This window comes from Protopterus annectens, chromosome 10.part0 (genome assembly GCF_019279795.1).
Source record: "Protopterus annectens isolate FY-2018-M chromosome 10.part0, PAN1.0, whole genome shotgun sequence".
Lineage (NCBI taxonomy): Eukaryota > Metazoa > Chordata > Ceratodontiformes > Protopteridae > Protopterus > Protopterus annectens.
Window position 1 is genome coordinate 690,041,585 of NC_056744.1, and position 7,249 is coordinate 690,048,833.

Below are 7,249 nucleotides of genomic sequence, written 5' to 3' on the forward strand. Positions count from 1 at the left end.
AGTGTAAGGGTCAATCTGCTTTTCATGAGCCCAGATGGAGAATCTTTTCCATTTACTGGAATAAATCTTCTTAGTCGATGGCTTATGGGAAGAAGACAGAATATGAACTACTTCCAGAGAAAAATGATGAAGCCTGACTAGTGATGGAACTGGAGTAGCCAAGCTGTCAACCGGAGGGTCTGAAGAGAGGGATGGAACTGCCCTGACATACGAGTCAATAGGTCTGGCTGTGGGTCCAGAATTCAGGGGTCGTCCATGAGATAGGGATGGAGAAAGGGGAACCAAATCTGACAAGGCCAGTGTGGAACAATCAGAATCATTCTGCTTCCCAAGAATTGCGCTTTCTGAATAACCTTTGCTATCAGAGGAACAGGTGGGAAGGCATAAAGTAGACCAGAGGGCCAATCGTGAAACCTGAGGGGGGATGAGGGTGAAGTAGCTGCTGCACTTGGTATTGAGGGGACTGGCAAATAGACCGTAGCAAGGCTGACCACATCTGTGGAAAATAAGCTCCGCAACCTGCTTGTTCAGGGACCACTCTTGAAGCATCAGAATAGCTCTGCTCAACCTGTCGGCAATCACACTGGACTTCCCCATAATGTGCGTTGCCACAAGAAAGCGTTGGGAAGACACTGCCCACTGCCACACTCTAATAGCCTCTCTGCAAAGGGGATACGACTTGGTTCCCCTCTGTTTGTTCAGATACCATACCACTGACATGTTGTCCGAGTGGATTGCAATCGTCCCGAGAGGAAGGAAGCTCTGGAGTGCTTGCAACACTAATAGCACTGCTCTCATCTCCAAGACAATGATATGTAAATGTATCTCGTGCTCTTGCCATGTGCCTTGGACTGTCCTGCCAAGATAATGCCCCCCCCCCCAATCTTGGAGGTATCCGTGGTGACTGTGGCTACTGGAGGAGGCGGAAAGTACAGTAGTGTACACTTACCATAAATGTGTATGTTCGAGTGTATTCACTGTTGCAGTCATTACATTTGGGTAATCTGCTGGTAGGTTGCCCTCAGTCGGCCTGAATAGCAAAGTCTTGGGTCCTGCATTGGTTGCTGTCTCCTCTTCCATGACGTCAGGTCATCAGGGGTATAAAACATGCAGCAGACGCCATTTTATTCAGTTTTTCTTGCCCCAGATGTCAGGTGCCCCCCAAATGGGGAGCAATATATATATATATATATATATATATATATATATATATATATATATATGTGTATATATAAACTGTAAATATACATAAATGCATGTTTAGAAACAAACTTTACCTTCAATTAAAAGCAAATACACCACAAAGGCTTATGAGTATAGTGAAGGAAAGAAAAGGTATAGAAAGGGGGATGGTGGGTGGGTAATCCGGATTGCAACAGTGAATACACTCGAACATCTACATTTATGGTAAGTGTACAAAACTGTACTATGTTCTTCGTGTTTCACTGTTGCAGTCATTACAGTTGGGTAGAATCCCAAAGCTATGGATGGGAGGATGGAACTAAACAGCATTAGGAGCGGCTATAAGGCCCTGCAGGACTGCAGTGGCAAAGCCTGCCCTGGATTTAGAGAAGAGAGGTAAATGATACTGCTTTGTGAAGGTATGAACAGAACTCCAAGTAGCAGCTTCTAGAATGTCTTTAGTTGGTACCCCTCTGAGAAAAGCTGCTGAAGTAGAGGCTGCCCTGGTGGAATGTGATCTGATCCCCTTGGGCACAGGTTTTCCATGGTGCAAATAGCAAAAACGAATGCAGTGGCTTATCCATTTAGAAATAAATAGTCTGCTTTGATATAGCCTTCCCCTCTGATCCTGCAGCAAATGCTACCAGTAGTTGCTCAGAGTTCCTTAGGGATTTGGTTCTGTTTAAGTAAAATCTTAGTTGTCTGTGTACATCCAATGAATGCAGAATCCGCTCTCTCGTGTTCTGCAGATTTGGGTAAAATGTTGGCAGGTGAATGGTCTGGTTAAGAGCCACACTGGATACCACCTTAGGCATAAAAGGATTGGTCCTGAGGGCCACCCTGTCCGGGTAGAATATAATGAAAGGCTCCACTGCCATGAGAGCCTGTAGTTCTGAAACCCTTCTTGCTGAAGTGACTGCCAAGATAAAAGCTGTTTTCCAAGACAGAAATTTTATATCCGCAGTTGCTGCTGGTTCAGGAGGAGGCAGGGTGAGTTTTTCCAGCACAAAATTGAGGTCCCATGCAAGAGTTGGTGCTCTCCTGGGAGGCCTTAAATTTTTGGCCCCTCTAAGATACTGTTTAAGCAGTGGATAAGAAAAAAAGGGGAGGCTCTGTGTTGTAATGAGCCGAGATGGCAGAGGCATGGATCTTTATTGAAGAAAAAGATAGGCCCTTGTCAAGCATCTCAGTTAAGTACTGTAAAATCTGAGGAATATTGGGCTTTGCTGTGTCTATTCCTTGTGCTTGGTTCCAAGCACAGAATCTCTTCCATTTATCAGCATAAGATTTTCTAGTACTAGGCCTTCTGGCTTCCAAAATGATATCCATCACAGATTTACTGAGAGGTGTGGTTTGAATAATTAGTTGATTAGCCATGCTGCAAGATTCAGAGTTTGGAGCAGAGTGTGCAGAATTTGATAGTTCTGCTGAGACAATAGATGAGGTATTTGAGGCAAGTACCATGGAGGAAGGTGTGACATATTCCTTAGAAGTGGGTACCAGTGCTGGCGAGGCCAGTCCGGAGCAATTAGGATCATTTTTGTTTTTTCCTGTCTGACTTTTAGTAAGACATTTAAGAGTAGAGGCAGAGGGGGAAAGGCAGAGACTGCTTTTCCAGCTTAAGGATAGAGCATCCACTTTCCATGCTTTTTTGTGATGAGTTCTTGTGCAGAATTTGTCCAACTGATAATATTGGGGAGAGGCAAATAGATCTATATCTGGGCTCCCCCATTTCTGTGTTAACATGCTGAAGATTTGTGGAACCAGTTTCCATTCATGCAGGTCCATAAGATTTCTGCTTAGGTCGTCTGCCAGAGTATTTTGCTTTTGTGGCAGGAATTGAGCTTGAAGATGTATTTGATAATTTAAGGCTGTGTTCCACAAGGCCATGGCTAGTCTGCAGAGGGGATAGGAATGTGTGCCCCCTGCTTGTTTATGTACCACATAACTGTGGTGTTGTCCGTCTTTATCAATAGTTGTCCTGGATGAAGTAAGTCCTTGAAGGCTGTCAGAGCATTCTGAACAGCTAGCATTTCTTTCTGGTTGATATGCAGATGCATTTGGTTTGGGCTCCATTTGCCCTGAATCCATCTCCCTGCCAGGTAGGACCCCCAAGCATTGTCTGATGCATCTGTAGTTAGGGTTTGGGTGGCAGGGGGTACAGTGAATGACAGTCCCTTGTTTTGGTGACATGTCTCTGCCCACCAAAGAAACTCCTGGTGTAGGCAGGGAATGAAAGGAATCATTGTTTCCAGGCTGTGACAATGATGACTCCATAAACTTTTTAGGTACCACTGAAGTTTCCTCATATGCAGTCTCGCATATGAAATTAGTAGAATGCAGGATGCCATGAACACCAAAGCCTGCAAAATTTGTCTTGCAGATAAATGGGTTTTTGTTGCCATTTGTTTGAAATATGTTGTCAGTTGCCTTTGTTTGTCTGGCATGAGGTAAGCCATCTGGGCAGTTGTATTCAAGCTTGCACCCAGGAATGTAATTATTTGAGAGGGTACCAGCTGTGATTTATTTTCATTTATGGTGTACCCTAGGCATGCTAGAAGCCTTTTTACAAACGCCAGATGTTGAAGAGTGTCCTTGTCCTCTGCTTGAATGAGACAATCGTTCAGATAAAGGATAAATTTGAATGTTTCTTTGCAGAATGCAATTACTGGTGCCAGGCACTTTGTAAAGACCCTGGGCGCAGTAGATAAGCCAAAGGGCAGTGCAGAGAATTGGTAATGCAAAAAACCTGCTTTGAAGCGGCGGTATCTTCTGCATGATTCCCTTACTGGGATATGCAGGTATGCCTCTTAAGTCTAGAGTTACTAACCAAGCATTCTTGCCTAGCATAGGCAGAAGCTATTGTAAAGTCAGCATTTTGAATTTTGGAATGTCCAGGAACGTGTTCAGAATTGATAAGTCCAGGATTGGATGCCATGAATTGTCTTTTCTGGGTACCAGGAAAAGTCTTGAATAAAAACCTTGTCCTTTTTCCTTTCCTGGTACCGGCTGAATAGCCCCCATATCCATGAGGGACATGACTCGTTTCTGGGCCTCTGTTTACTGGTTTTGTGGCAGATCTGGCCATCCGTTTGGAATTGGCAGTGTATGGAAATTAAATCTGTACCCCTGGGATACTATGTTTAATACCCACTTGTCCTGGGTAATTAACTGCCAATTTTGAGTATGAAGTGCTAGTTTTCCCCCCAAGGGGGCTGCCAAAAGATAAGTGCTTGGAGATGGTAGAAGAAAGTCATTGAGACTGCTTACTGTAGGGTTGTGCTTTGTTTCCTCCAGATTTGGAGGTGGAGGCACCCCATTGCTTTGACCTGTAAGAACCCTGTGATTGATATCTGGAGGCTTTTGAGCACCTGGGTTTGCCCTGAGTGGCTCTGTTGGACACAGGAAAGGACCAATTTTTAGTAGGCCAGTGCCTACTGAACCTGGGTGGCTGCACTTGCAAGAAATCTTTTACAGTTTGCATAGATTTAGCTTTGTCTTCCCATTTTCTTTAAAACCTCTTCTGCCTTATTACCAAACAGAGTCTCATGCTGCAAAGGGGCATCCAACAATTTAGCTTTAACATGATCAGGCAGACTTTGCTCCTTGAGCCAGGCATTCCTTCTAATTACAGATCCAGTAACGGCGGCCCTACAAGTGGCCTCCAAGGAATCAAAACCACATTGCAAAGTATGCTTTCCAACCTGTTCTGCTGAATGCAATAAATCCTGTAACTCAAATTTCCACACAATCAGAAATCAACATCATTTTCTGTTTCAGTAAGCCCTTAACATGCTGTTGATATTTAAGCATATGAAACTGGCAGCTTAAAGCCCTGATTGCCAAGGTTGCAGATGTATAAACCTTCTTGCCACATCTATCCAGCGCCCTCGAATCTCTATCAGAAGGGGTAGGATTTTTGGCTGTAGAAGCTAACACCCTTGGGACCCTGAGAAATAGTCTCAGGATCAGCAGCAGGATTTTTGAAAAGACATTTGTGGGAGTCAGGAAACCAGTAATATCTGTCTGGCTTACTGGGAGACAGAGGCAGGGAATTCGGAGCCATGCTTCATTCGGAGAACACATCAACAACAATGTCTAATACAGGAGGTATTGCCAAAGGCCTATGCTAAGGAAGAAGGAAATCCCTAAGCATCTTTTTTGATTCAGAGAAGTCATGACTGTCCCAGTGAAAATGTTCCCTTAAAGTATGCAAAGTCTCTCCAAAAGAATAATCCTCATGAGGAGATGCAGATGGGATGGATTCCTCTGCATCAGAATCCTCATAGGGTGGAATAGAAAATTCCTGATCAGAGGAGGAATCAGAGGAAATGGTAACCTGATCTGAAGATTCATCAGTGCCTTGCCTAGGCCTCTTAGAAGGGGGGGGGGTTGGGTAATTCAATCCTCAGCCATTTTGATCATCTATCTTTTAGGCATAGGGGCTGAGCACGTGGCTCATGCATCGTTTTTTTAGACACAGAAGTTGTTTTTGACCTTGTTTTTGTTGCTGGCGTCGGTTGAATATAAAAATGTTGAGGCCTGAAAACACCCTCAGAAGCCGGTGCCTGCTCAGTGGTTCTGGACCCATCCAAGGGAGAGACATCTGCGGGTTCAATACTCTGAGAATCTCGCGGCATACTGGACTCCGAATGGGTCTCAGTAGAGGCCTGCAACTCAAAAGTAGTGAGTATCAAGGGGCTGTGAAAGAACCTCACTGAGTACCGGCACCTGGCTTAGGAGAAGATTCATCATCGGTTTTGGACCTAGACGGTCTGTCTCTGTCTTTGCGTTTTTTTGTGAACTCCGGTAGTCGGATTGCTAACAGACGACATTTCAGGATAGTTAAATCTTGAACCAAAATATTTAGAAGCAAAAATATACCAACGCTTAATCGTGCGTTGGTTAAATCTAGCACAAAACTGACAGCAAGGCACGTTGTGATCAGGGTCTAGGCAAGGAATACGGTATAAATGAAAATCCTTATGAGGTATTTGCTTCCCACAAGTAAAGCAATTATTAACTTTTACTGACATCGGTAAGGAGCAAGAAAAAGTTTCCCAATGGGGTACTTAGCTTTAGTTTGAAGACTTTGGATCTGAAACACCAATACGAAAATTTCAGGAGTCGGCTGACTGGCACTTGCGAACTGCTTCTGCTTCGGGCACCGCGCGGCAAGAAAGACTGAATAAAATGGCGTCGGCTGCATGTTTTACACCCCTGACGACCTGACGTCATGGAAGAGGAGACAGCAACCGACGCAGGACCCAAGACTTTGTTATTCAGGCCGACTGAGGGCAATCTGCCAGTAGATTACCCAAATGTAATGACTGCAACAGTGAAACACGAAGAACATCGAAGGTCTTTCCCACACTGAGATTGCTGGTCTGAAGCCACCAGTGTAGATCCTGCTTGCACTTGTCTGTAACCATGATAAGATAGGAAAGCGGAAGGTGTTGTAGGGACCACTGAGCAAAGAGCAGCCACTGAAGGAGCCTCATGTGTAGACTTGCAAGAGGGACTAGCATAATTGTGGCAGCCATTGTCCCTAACAATTTGAGAACCAGTTTTGCCTTTACCTTTTTCAGTGGAAGCAACGTGTAGACCTGTTGTTGCAAAACCTGAATTCTTTCTTGTGGCAAGAAAGCCCTCATGAGCACAGTGACTAACTCAGCGCCTATAAAGGTGACATGCTGCAAGGGCAACAAGGCAGACTTTTCCCAGTTTAGTGTGATACCCAATCGTTGACACAGTGCAATGGTGGCTTCCCTGGTCTGTAGTAGTAGATGCCTGGTAGTGGCAGACAGGAGCCAGTCGTCCAGGTATGGAAACACTTGGAATCCCTGACGTCTCAAGTGAGCCGTTACCACTGCCATATATTTAGTGAACACCCTGGGGGCTGTGGTGATACCAAACGGCAGGGCTCGAAACTGAAAATGACTGGCTTCCAGCCGGAAGCATAAATGACATCTGGATGCCCTGTCCATCTTTATATAGTAGTAAGCATCCTTGAGGTTGATGGAGCACATCCATACTTCTTTCCCCAACAATGGGAGAATAGACTGTA